A 12,762-nucleotide genomic window follows, 5' to 3' on the forward strand; every position below is an offset into this window, starting at 1 on the left:
TAAGAAATGTGTTTTGTTTTTGTTTTGTTTTGAAGGAGGTTTCAAGGCTCATCTGCTAAAAATATTTAAAGTAAGAATTTGGAAGCCTTTAGAGGCAGGAAACTGTAATTACTGCAAAGCACTCAGTTGGCACAAATGCCTGCCAATTCCTGGGCCATCTGGGGAGCCCAGGCCCTGCCCCAGAGCAGCCCTTAGGGATCCCCCCCCCCCCACCCCCTCAGGGGTCCCGGCCAAAGCCACTTCCGTGGACCAGGCCCGAGCTCAGCCCGCCTGGAAGCTGGCCTGCTTCCCAGCTTGCGGTTTGTACTGGGAGCTGTCCCACGGTCTAAGGCCTGGCTTTAGCTAATTGCTTGCCTCCCAGGGGAGGCTGGGGGAGAACTGGGGCTTGTAGGCAGCGAGTCCTGAGTTCCAATCTCCCTGCTACCTCCTAGAGGTCCACAAGACCTGACTGTGGGCTATGGAGCCAGACTCTGGATTAGAACCCAGATTTGCCCACTTCCCAGACTTGGGCAACTCATTGTTTCCTCTCCTCACACAGGGGAGTAGAATAGTAATGACCTCACGGGCTTATGGAGAACATTCAGTGACCCAGTATGTATAAAAGTGCTTGGAACAGTGTCTGACACAAAGTGCCCAGTAAATGTGGGGATACTACTGTTACTGTGCCTTTGAGCAGTGTCTCCTTCAGCTACCCGAGCCTCAGTTTCCCCACTGGAAAATGGGAATGATACCTCCCCCTCCCTCAGAACACTAATAAGACGATCAGATGACAAGATGTAAGTTAAACGTTTAGCACGGTACCTGGCAACTAGTGAATGTTCAACAAATTACTAGCAATTATTTTTATTCTCCCAAAGCCCTTCTGGGAAGTGCACACTCTGGAAAAGCTGCCCAAGAAGATTAAAGGATTCAATTAGTGAGAAGAGAGGCAAAGCCATGCCGTTGAACAATTTCTAGCAGCCCTGAGGTGCTGTAAGCCCCTTGGCAAGTGGAACACGGTGGGCACAGGGATGTGGGACGTGAAGAGGCTGGAAAGCAACGTGTCCTAATGCAGAGGCTGGCAGCTGGCAGCAGGGAATTCTGGGAGCAGAAGCGGGGGTGGGGGTTGAGTGGGGGAGGATGTCAGCTGTGGGGCTGGGGGACTGGGCTGGGGGAGGGCAGAATGCTGAGGCCAAGGGTGGGGTGGGGTGGGGCAGCCTGGAATCTAAGCCTATGGGTGGGACAAGGAGCAGGATTCCAAACTGGCTGGGAGCTCAGGCGAGTCCCTGCCCCTGTGAGCGGCACTTTCCTCATCTGTTAAGTGGGGCCAAGGATGCATTCCATGACTCAAAGAACGTATGTGCCCCCAGGCCAGGTGCATGGTAAGTGCTCCATAACAGGGCTGTTAATACAACCTGGAAGCCTAGACCCGTGTGGAGGAGAAGCTGGTGGCAGATACTCCTGGCTACGGGTGGGCCTGGTGATGCCAGTGGGCACTGGGGAGGGACTCGGTGGGTGAGGCTGCCTTCCCAGGTGCTTTCTGGACCCCCACCCCCAGGCTCTGCAAACTACTTCTTCCTGAGACTTGCCATGGGCCCTTCGTCCATCCAGCTAGCATCAGGATTATCACAGGCTCCTCCTCAGGATCCAGACTCCAGGTCTGCAGTGCTGGGAGTTCTGCCAGTATTAAAATCTGCCAGTATTAAAGCATATTCCTTTCCTAGCACTGGAACCGTGATCTCCAGCTGCAGGAACCCTGATGTGAGCTGATAAAATGCCTATGTAAAAAGACGTAGGTATTGTGACATAGCATTGGACTTCTACTGACCTTCTGATGGTAGATCGGAAGGAGAATCATCAGCTTCCAGACTGCAGTTGATCACCGGGAAAGCAAAACCTCAGATAAGGGATCTACGGTATAACACAAATCTAGGACCCTGCAGCCCACATTTGCAGAAGGCACAGCCATTCCAAGGACAATGCAGCGTTTGCAACAAGTGACCACATACTGGGAAATAAAGCAAGGGGGTGAAATCATTCTGAGTGTGGTGTGACCACATGCATTCAATCTGGAAATAAAGAGACCCACTTGGGGCCTGGGGGAGGGCAACCGCCTAGGCACCCCATCAGTCTTGGTTGTGGGAACAATGGGATGTGTGGCCATCTTGCCTCATTGTTGCTGAGTTGTTTTTCAAAGCCAGCATTTTTTGAGCATCTCCTGTGTGCCAGGTCTGTGCGCTCTCTTGTGACTTCCCTCCAGAATGTGGTAGGCCCCGTTATCATCTCCACTCCATAGAGGACAAAGTTGGGGGTTAGAGAGCTCAAGCGACTTGCCCCAAATCACCCAAGTATAAAGCAGCCCAGGGCTGTAAGATTCCATGATTTTAATTACCTCTGAGGCTGGTAGAATTAATAACCCCATTTTTCAGATGACTAAACAGAGGCATATGGCACAAGGCCAATAAGGGATAGATTTAAACTGGGGATTTGAGCACAGGTCTAGAGTGTCAAGACTTTACAGAGTGGGGAACTGAGGCTGAGGGCTGCTGGGACTTGAATGGGAACACACAGATGGGGGTGGCAGGAGGCTGAGATTCAGGCCTGAGCTTCTAGAAAGGGAAACAAGTCTGAGAGGAAATGACCACAAATGCCTCCCACCCCCCCACCCCCCCAGACAGGAAGGGAAGGACAATGCCCCAGACAGACTGAAGGAGAGGGCTTCTCACCCCCCAGGCCCCAGACACAGGGGCCCCAAGGCTGACAGGCGTCCATTATCGTGAGGTCTCAGGGTTGGGGCAGCTGAGCAAACAGCAGTCCCCTGGCAACGACACAAAATGGCCATTGAGGAAGATCGGGGCCTGGGGGAGGGGTGGGGCTGCTGTGACCAGCTCCCAAGTGGAGGAGGGAGGGGCTGCCTGCAGGGCATCCCAGTCACCAGCCCTCTCAACTGGAGGACAAGGAAGCTAAGACACTGGCCTGGGATCACACAGCTGGTCAGTTCCACTGCTTCACTCTGGAGGGGGGTGGAGGGCTGGGTGGTTGCCCCGTGAGGGTCGGTGCGCTCGCTGTTCCAGGCACGAAGAGACGAGCCCAGGAGGCCACAAGCTGCCTATAGTCAACACTAGAGCCCTAGCTCCAGGTGACTCAGAGCAGCCCCAGCCCAAGGAGCTCAAGGTCACACAGTGAATGGGGGCCGCTGGTCTTTCCTTGCCCTGCTGGCTCCTGCTTGCTGGCAGGGGCTCTGTTTCCCACCCTACCCCTGTCTCCCATCCCCCATCTCCCAGCTGTCTCCCCGGAAGGCAGCACAAGGCCGGTCAGATTGCCACAGGGCACGTGGGTGCCAGGTGTGGCTGAGACAGCTGGGAGGGCAGGTGGGCAGAGAGGGCTGTAGCCGGACTGGACACCACAGCAGCTGCTCCAGGCTGCCCAAGGGGCCCCATGCTCTGTGGCCGACCAGCCTCTGGGGTGGCATCCTGACTCTGCCACTGAGGCTGGTTGGTGATACTGGTTTTGAGTCTCTTCCTCTGCCAGGCCCTCGGTGTCCCCGACTGCAGACGTATTTGCCTGGTGTGAAAATGTAATGTGGTTTGCAGAGCATGGCGCCTGCTAGCGCTGTGATGGTTGGGCTGTGACCATTATCATTGCCTCCTGATGGCCTGAGGAAAAAAGATCAGGGGGCCAGAGGACCTCTGAACAAAGGCCTGGTGGGCCACTTGACTCCTGGAGTTCAGTTCTCCCTCTCCCGCAGTCAGCCTGGTTCCCAAAGCCCAATTTGGGCCATTCCCTTGTCCCTACTGAATACCCTTCCCAGTTCCCCATTGCTCACCCACAGCTTATGGCAGCATGGTCCATAAATGTGAGATTAGAGTCATTCTGCTGGAGCAGCACCAGAGGCCCAGAATTCCACCCTTGGGTCTCTTCTTCCCACCCTTTTATTTGCCCCATCAAGGAATTCCAGGGTTCCTTCTTGCACCCTCTGGGTTCCATCTAGTTTGAGAGCCACCTTCCAGGGGAAGGGAGCCAAGCCCCTCACTCTGGCACTCAAGGCCTCCCTTTCTGGAGCCTCTTTCTCAGCTTCCTATTCTTGTTTCCCACAGATGTCCCCCCAGGTGGCCCACACCCTATTCCTGCCTTTCAGATCTTCTCCCCGTTTTGCATCTGACAGATACCTCCTTAACTCCAGAAGCCTAGAACCCATAGTCTCCTCCCAGATGACCTCTCTGACTGTCCCAAAGGGACCCAGCCCCCTCCCTGAGCTCTCTCAGGTCCTGAGCTCAAGTGGCAGACTCACGGGGATTGAGGGGCAGGATTTGGCAAGAGCAGGAGAAAAGGATCTAACTCAGAGGAAGGCGATGTGGGTGGAGGACAGAAACAAAGAAAGAATGAAAAAGGGGGGGAAGGAAGAGAAGAGGCTGGTGTGGGGTCTGGCAGCGTGCCCATCGCCTCCCCCTTATTTCCCACTTTGCCCTGAAGCCAAGCCCATCGCCCCCAGCTCCAGTGGGATTCCAGAAGCCCCATTCAGGGCCCAAGGTGGATTAGCAGCCCAGGGACAAGGGGACTAACAGGGGATGAGCCACTACCCATCCTGGGGCTCTCGTCCCTCGGTCCACTGAGTCAAGTGTCAGGCCAGGGCTGGTCCAGGTCCCACCTGGGGCCACACAGGGAGGACTCAATGAAGTAAGAAAGGGTTTAGTCCAACTCCATGAGCAGAGCTGTGGCCGTGGTTGTCTTTCTGATGCTGTTGGGTCAGCCAGGCTGGGTGCAACTGGTTCCATCTCTCAGGGCTCTGTTCCTAGATGATCTGTCCTCCTGGGTACGTTCCAGGGTAGGGTCAAGTTCCCCCCAAAACCCAGGAGGTGAGGGGAAGGCCACCAGATGCTGACCTTGGTCTGCTACCTTTACAGATGCCCCAGAGTCTGGGCCAGACCTCATCCTTCTCCTCAACTCTTTTCCCCCAGAGCCAAGATGGACACACGGAGACCAAGGAGCCAGATGCCAGCTTCATCTGGAACCTGCAGGATTCAGGGGAGGGTGAACCCAGCTAGGGTAGGGATGGGCATCCGGAGGACTTGGGCAAGTGTTCCAAGGCCTCACCATTTATTTGGTTCCAAGAAAACAAGTAATTCAGAACTTTTATCAGGGCATTCATGCAAGCATCTGGTGGTTCAATATCTCCTGAGCACACGCTAGGCTCCAGAGGCCCCCGAGCTGGTGCTGGCACCATGGAGACAGCTGTGGGGACCAGTGGAAACAGTTCACCGTGGCTCTGAGTTCAGACAGTTTGGACTTGAGTTCTGGTTCTGTCTCCTTCTCATGCTAAGGCTAAAGCCTGGGGCAAATTGAATCTCAGTTTCCCCATCTGTGAAATGGGGGTGAAGCTTCCTGCCAGGTAGGGTCATTGTGAAAAAAAAAATCATAGGAAATAAAGGATATGAAAGGGAGTAGAGATCAGAGCACCATATAATATACATAATGTAGCCACTGATTCATTTATTCATGCATCCAATCACTCAAAAAAGCATTGTCAAGACCTCCTCTGGGCCTGGGCTGAGCACAGGGATGAATGACTGATTTGCAGTCAGTGTGGCAGGGCAGGAAGAACGTGAGTTTGGGACTCAGGCCTGGCCTCCGTTCTGGCTCTCCTGCCCACCCATCACTCTGGCTTGGGGAAGTTACCTCCCCACTCAGACTCTGGTCTCCCCATCTGTGCAAAATAAGATTGTAGTCAGGTGGCAGAATCGACTGAGGTCAGTCACCCCAAGCAGGCCGTGGAGTGCTGTTTCACTCCCTTTCCTTCTTCCCTAATTTTTGTTGGCCTGGGGCTAATTTCTTCTGGATGCATTGAGAAGGCAGTGGGTGGTGCTTGGCCCCAGGTTGCAAGCTGGGGAGACTGATGGAGTGACTGAGGCCTGAGGGGGCACACCACTGGGAAACCAACAGCCATTTCCTGAGCACCTATTCTGTGCAAGGCCCCAGGCCAGGTTCTGTTAACTTTGTCTCATTTGACTAGGCCACCCCTCACCTCTGGGAGCCTCTGGGACCAAGCATAGCTGTTTCCACTTTACAGAGGGAACACAGGGTTCAAAGGAGAAGTCACTGAAAGGTTGCTCCCCTATCCCTCACCGCCACTGTTCACAGTTGCCTCCTCTGGAGAGGCTAGAGGTATGGGGGAGTGAATGGCCACTTGTGTCTTTTATTTTTCAGACTTCTATATATACATATATATTTTTTGCAGCCAGCATATAATTTAAAACATTTTTTAAACTAAAAACTCGTTTGTGTGCTAGGAATAAAGCTGTGTAGAAATGTGAGAGCGTCCAGACTGAGGCATAGAGAAGTCAGAGAGACCCAGGTTCGATCCCCAAGGCCTGGACCCAACCCTTCCATCTCCACGAGAACCTCAGGGTCATGGCGGGGGTTGTGGGGGGGCCGGCAAGTGCTGTCTGAAATCATCAGAGATGCAGGCACAGACCTCATAGACCTGGAAAAACAGGTGACTGTCCCTCTGTCCTCAGACTACTATTTAACATCGTTGTGTCCAGGCTGTTTTGAGAATGTAAAAAATTAAATAAATATGCAAACTGGTGCAGCCACTCTGGGAAACAGTATGGAGTTTCCTCAAAAAGTTAAAAATAGAACTACCCTACGACCCAGCAATTGCACTACCAGGCATTTATCCAAGGGATACAGGTGTGCTGTTTCGAAGGGACACATGCACCCCCATGTTTATAGCAGCACTATCAACCATAGCCAAAGTATGGAAAGAGCCCAAATGTCCACCGACGGATGGATGGGTAAAGAAGATGTGGTATATATATATAATGGAGTATTACTCGGCAATCAAAAAGAATGAAATCTTGCCATTTGCATCTATGTGGATGGCACTGGAGGGTATTATTCTAAGTGAAATAAGTCAGAGAAAGACAAATAGCAGATAGCTTCACTCATATGTGGAATTTAAGTTACAAAACAGATGAACATAAAGGAAGGGAAGTAAAAATAATATAAAAACAGGGAGGGAGACAAAACATAAGAGATTCTTAAATACAGAGAGCAAGCTAAGGGTTGCTGGAGGGGTTGTGGTTGGGGGGATGGGCTAAATAGGTAAGAGGCATTAAGGAGGACACTTGTTGGGATGAGCACTGGGTGTCATATGTAGGGGATGAATCACTGGATTCTACTCCTGAAATCATTATTGCACTATATGCTAACGAACTTGGATGTAAATTAAAAACAAATAAATAAGAAACTTAAAAAAAATAAACTCATTTTTTACTGCAAAAAAAAAAAAATTACATATTAAATAAAATGCCATAAAAGTCCTCTCTGGCTGGGCTGTGGCCCCATCTCCACAAGTTGGATGGGCCTGTCACAGAGGCCCTGCCAGGGCACCCACCCCTGGCCCCCTCATTTGGTCCTAATCCGGTCCTAAGGCGGTATGTTCATGACCTTTGTGGTGCTCGTCCCAGGGCCTAGGAGGTTTCTCTTTCTCTGTAAGAGTTACTGGAACGTGGGACTGGCTGAAGAGGGCTGTGGGGAAGAGTCCCTGAACCTGAGAGCTTGGAACACAGGCACGGGGCCACAGCCCACGCCGGGGACACTGGAGGGTGGGCAGGCTCCCTGAGCTTCTCAGGTTCCTTCTGGCGTCCGGGTCACTCTACCCAAACGGAAAGATGGTTTTAGAAAAGAACATGCTAAAAATATAATAAGATAAATAAATACAACCAAGTTTCTAGCTCTAGCAAATCATAGCCCAACAGAGCCAGAGTGGAAGGCGGAACTCTGACGCCACAGAGCACTGCCAGAGGCCAGGGGCCAGGAGAGAAGAAAGCACTGCGGTCCTACTTTTCCAGAAAGGGTGAGTCCAGCAATCAAGGACTAGTTAGCACAACACTGATTGCCAAGCAGTCCTGGACAGATTATCCAGCCGTGATCTGAGAGCGCTCAGGAAAGGCCGTGCTCTACCAATGCCAACGGCGGTCATTGGGAAGTAAACCACTCTATGCTCTTGCCTGTCTCCTTTGCCAACAGGGCAACAGTGCCCTATGCAGATACACCTACCTGAGTTTCTCTAAGACATGGGAGTTTATCTTCATATCTTTCGGGCTACACTAGAAAACCGTGGATTCACGATATAATACTTCAGTAACACAGCTGACCAACACAGAGCACTTACTGTGCACCAGACGCTGTTCTAAGCACTTTGCATGTATTAAAACTCAATCTTCAAAGCAGACCCTATGAGGTGAGTATTAATCATTATCCTAATTGTAGACACGAGGGAAAGGAAGCACAGAACAGTTAGACAACTTCCCAAGGTCACAGCGGATGGGTGGTAGAGCCCAATTTGAATGCACCCCTCCGGCTTCTGACTCCAATGTGCACAGCAGGTACTAAGCCTAGAGATCCCTGATTGATTAGTAGAGGAGGGTGGAGGTCGAGGTAAAACCCCAGGTCATACCAGGATTGCCAGTCAAGGTCCCCGCCCCTGGCGTGACCCATGCTGGACCAATCATATGGTCTTCAAGGATCCTGTGCTTGGGCATCGTAGTGGCTTAGCAGCCCTGCTTCCTGTACTTCCTGGGTGTTACTGCGTTGCCATCTTTAATTCCCACTCCCCCCCACCGCCCAGTCCCTTCCCATATGATCTCTTTTGGCCATAGGTGGGTTTGTGTTGTTTGCAATCAGAGAGCCATGGTGGAGGTAGGAGCTCATCACTCTCCTTCCCACCCAGACCCCACTCCTAAGGGAGTGGACCCTCCTTCCCCTCACAATTAGTTCATGATCCTGATGGGTGCGGATGGGTGCAAAAGAAGGTGAAAATCAGTGGAAGTCTCTAGTGGTAGTCCCATTGATCATCATTTTCACAGTTTGGATTTAGAACACAGAAGGCCTGCTCATAAAATTCCCAGCTGCCACGGTGAGGAAATCAAAGTTCTATGCAATGGAAGCCACACTTACAATACTTTCAAGATTAGATGGGTGGATGGGATCCAGAAAATGACATTTAACCAGCATAGTGTAAGGTTTTGTGTGTTTCCAAAGAATCCATTGTGCAAAGACTCTATAGGGGAGGGAGAGTTGCCTGGACAGTAGTTTGTGGGAAAAAGCTCTCACTGCAGATTCATTGAGTCACCAGAATAACGTAGCTGTTGAAAAGACAAATGCCTCTAGCAATGCAGGCTGCATTGCTAGAGATTGAGTGTCTAGAAAATTGGAGATGACAGTATCTTTCAACTTGGCATTTGTTGGCCCATACAGAGTATGTTTCCAGTTCTGGTCTCCACACTTTAGGAGGGACAATGACAACTGCAGTGCATTCCAATAAAGGTGTTGATCACACTTGGGGAGCTAGGATCCCAGAATGCAAGTAGCTGCAGAGGAAGCAGAGGAAGCCCAGAGGAGAAGCCCGAGAGGCATAATCAAAGGGGAGCAGCTGTGAAAATTACAGAAATGTTTTAGTCAAAGCCCTTTGGGAGGCAAGTGAGCAAAAACACAAAAAGAGAGAAGAAAGCACTGCGGTCTTACTTTTCCAGAAAGGGTGAGTCCACCTAGTTAGTACAACTAGTGGTTGTGGTTCAGTTGGTTAAGCGTCCGACTCCTGATCTCGGCTGAGATCATGATCTCACGGTTTGTGAGTTTCAGCTCTGCATGGGGCTCCACACTGACAGTGCAGAGCCTACTTGGAATTCTCTCTCCCTTTCTCTCTGTCCCTACCCCACTCATGCTCTCTCTTTTTCTCTCTCTCAAAAATAAATAAACTTAAAAAAAAAAAAAACATTTAAAAAACAAAAACTATCCTGGAGCTGACTCAGCAGAAGTAGGAAATAGGTGCAGTTTGGGATGACAGCTTCTAGGATCAGAGCTGGGAGCTAGAAAGCGGGTAGGAAGCAGGGCAGCCTGACTCTCCACCTTTCCTCTACCTGCTCTCTTGCTACAAGAGGGCTTTCCTTGTTTCTCGGGGTACCATCAGAAAGCACATCCTAGCCTTGGCATTTTATGATCCACTAACCTGCTCAGGACAGGGGGTGGTGGGCAGAAGGTGTGGAGGAAGGGGTGAGGAAGCCTGAAGCAAGCAGGAGAGGTGGGCAGGGGCCGGACAGGCAGGGCTGGTTATTAAAGAATAATCCACCAAATTATGGAAAGAGCCTAAATGTCCATCAACTGATGAATGGATAGAGAAATTGTGGTTTATATACACAATGGAGTACTACAGGGCAATGAGAAAGAACGAAATGTGGCCCTTTGTAGCAACGTGGATGGAACTGGAGAGTGTGATGCTAAGTGAAATAAGCCATACAGAGGAAGACAGATACCATATGTTTTCACTCTTATGTGGATCCTGAGAAACTTAACAGAAACCCATGGGGGAGGGGAAGGAAAAAAAAAAAAAAAAAGAGGTTAGAGTGGGAGAGAGCCAAAGCATAAGAGATTCTTAAAAACTGAGAACTGAGGGTTGATGGGGGGTGGGAGGGAGGGGAGGGGGGGTGATGGGTATTGAGGAGGGCACCTTTTGGGATGAGCACTGGGTGTTGTATGGAAACCATTTTGACAATAAATTTCATATATTGAAAAAAAAAAAAAAAGAACAATCCAACAAACACCTGGAGGCCCACTGCCCAGCTTTGAGCCAGAATATCACCAGAGCAAGTACTACTGCGGGGCCCCTGTGTCCCCTCCCCTCCTCTCCCCATAGTTAACCACTCTGGTTATTTGAGAGTTTGTCACTCCCTTTTTCTTCAAGTTTCAGTGCGGGCAGATGTATGCCTGAGTAATGGAGGGTTTGCTTTTGGCACGTCCTGACTTTTATATGAGGAGTTCTGGCCTATAGCATCTTTGGCCACATTGCTTTTTGTGGAGCATGTTTTGTGAGATGTTTGCATGTTGATATGCAGAGCTGTATTCTGGCCATTTCCCTGGCTGGGTAGCTGTCATTGTTCAACTATGCAATCATGTATTTCTACAGTTTTTGCCTTTTTGAATTGTTTCTAGCCTTTCAGAACTAGCTGGCTGTGACCCTGGAGTGGAGTTGCAGGGATGCAGGCCGGGCCCATTGTCCACTCTGCTGGACAGTACAGGGCAGATTCCGACTCATCCAGAACCTTCCAGTAATAGGAGTTTCTTACGATGGGATAGGCTGTCCTGAGGGGTAGTGAGGTCCCATTCACAGGGGTAAGATATGTTGGGAGGTGGGCAGGGGCTGATACCCCAACTTTCCCACGCTATATTGAAAGAATGTCTGGTACCAGCAATAAGCTGAAGTCTTTGGGGTTATTGGACATAGACTTGAATCTCAGGTTTCCTACTTTCTAGCTGTGTGACCTTGAGCAAGTCATTTCCTTCTCTGTTTCCTCTTTATTTTTATTTTTATTTATTTTATATTTATTTTATTTTTAAAAAGAGTTTTACCTTTGGGTGCCTGGGTGGCTCAGTCAGTTGAGTGTGCAACTCTTGATTTCGGCTCAGGTCATGATCCCAGGGTGTGGGGATAGAGCCCTGCATCAGGCTCCACGTTGGGTGTGGAGCCTGCTTGAGATTCTCTCTCTCCCCCACTCTGCCCCTCCCTTGCTTGTGCATTCTATCTCTCTAAAAATAAATTAAAAAAAATAAAATAAAAGATTTTTACTTTTAAGTAATCTCTACACCCAACATGGGGCTCGAACCCACAACCCTGAGAAATCAAGAGTTGCATGCTCTACCAACTGAGCCGGCCAGGCACCCCTCCAGTTTCCTCTTTAAAGTGACTGCATACCCATGGCAATTTCAGAGAGAACCAAGGGGCCTGGGAAGGCAGGTAATTTGGGATAGTGAAGAGGGGCAAGGCTGGTTCCAAGACCCTGGGTCACCTTCAAGAGATAGAGTGACAGTAGGAAAGGCCAGAAAAACAAAACTAAACAAAACACCTCCCCAGACAATCTGGGCTGGGGGAAGAGAGAAGGCGATGGGCTCTCTGAGAAGGAATATAGTCAAGGGGTGGAAGACATCCTCTGAGGACCCTCTTGGAGAGGTGAGGATCTGTGTCCCCTAATCTCATGGGCAGAACCCCGGGCCAGTGAAATACTTCTGCTGCCAAGGTGACTGTAACCCATGCCCTCCCTTCCCCTGTGGACCGTGGACCATCCCTTGTTGCAGGTGCAGCCTCTGCCCAAATCCTCAGCCCCTGCTGAGCATGGAGACAGGCTACCCCCGACCACCAGGCCCTCTCTACATCATGAGGTATCCCTGGGTTGTGGGCCCCTTGGGTGAGCCTGGCAAAGGGCACTCAGAGCTTTGTGTCTAGATTTGAGGCTTGTGGATGTCACAGCCTCGCCCCCACTTCTTTGAGTGCTTGCTGCACACCAGGTGCCCTTGATGGTACCATCTCACTGACTCCTCACAAGGCAACCGCTGTGAGTACACTCATTTTACACATGAGGAAACAAGGCACCGAGTGATCAGGTGACTTGCCCAAGATCGCAGAGCTGGTAGCTGGCAGGACTCAGGTTCAACCCAGACCGGTGGCTCTAATGCCCTATTTCTGGGGCAGGGGCTCTGACTTGTCTGGGGGATGGGCAAGGGAAGGCACCTCGGGGAAGTGATATTTGAGGCAGATTCCCAAGGTAAGCAGGTAAGAGGAGGGGAAACCCTGTGTGCACAGGCCCAGAGTGGGAGTGAAGGTGGAGGGGATGGAAAAAAGGGCCCTGTGGCTGAGTTCAGGGAGCAAGGTGGGGGTGGGAGGGCAGGAGGACAAGGACAGGATGGCCCCCGAGGCCCCTAGAATTCATGGTGGGTAGTTCCAACCAC

This window comes from Panthera pardus, unplaced genomic scaffold (genome assembly GCF_024362965.1).
Source record: "Panthera pardus isolate Hobbes unplaced genomic scaffold, ASM2436296v1 HiC_scaffold_20, whole genome shotgun sequence".
Taxonomy (NCBI): Eukaryota; Metazoa; Chordata; class Mammalia; order Carnivora; family Felidae; genus Panthera; species Panthera pardus.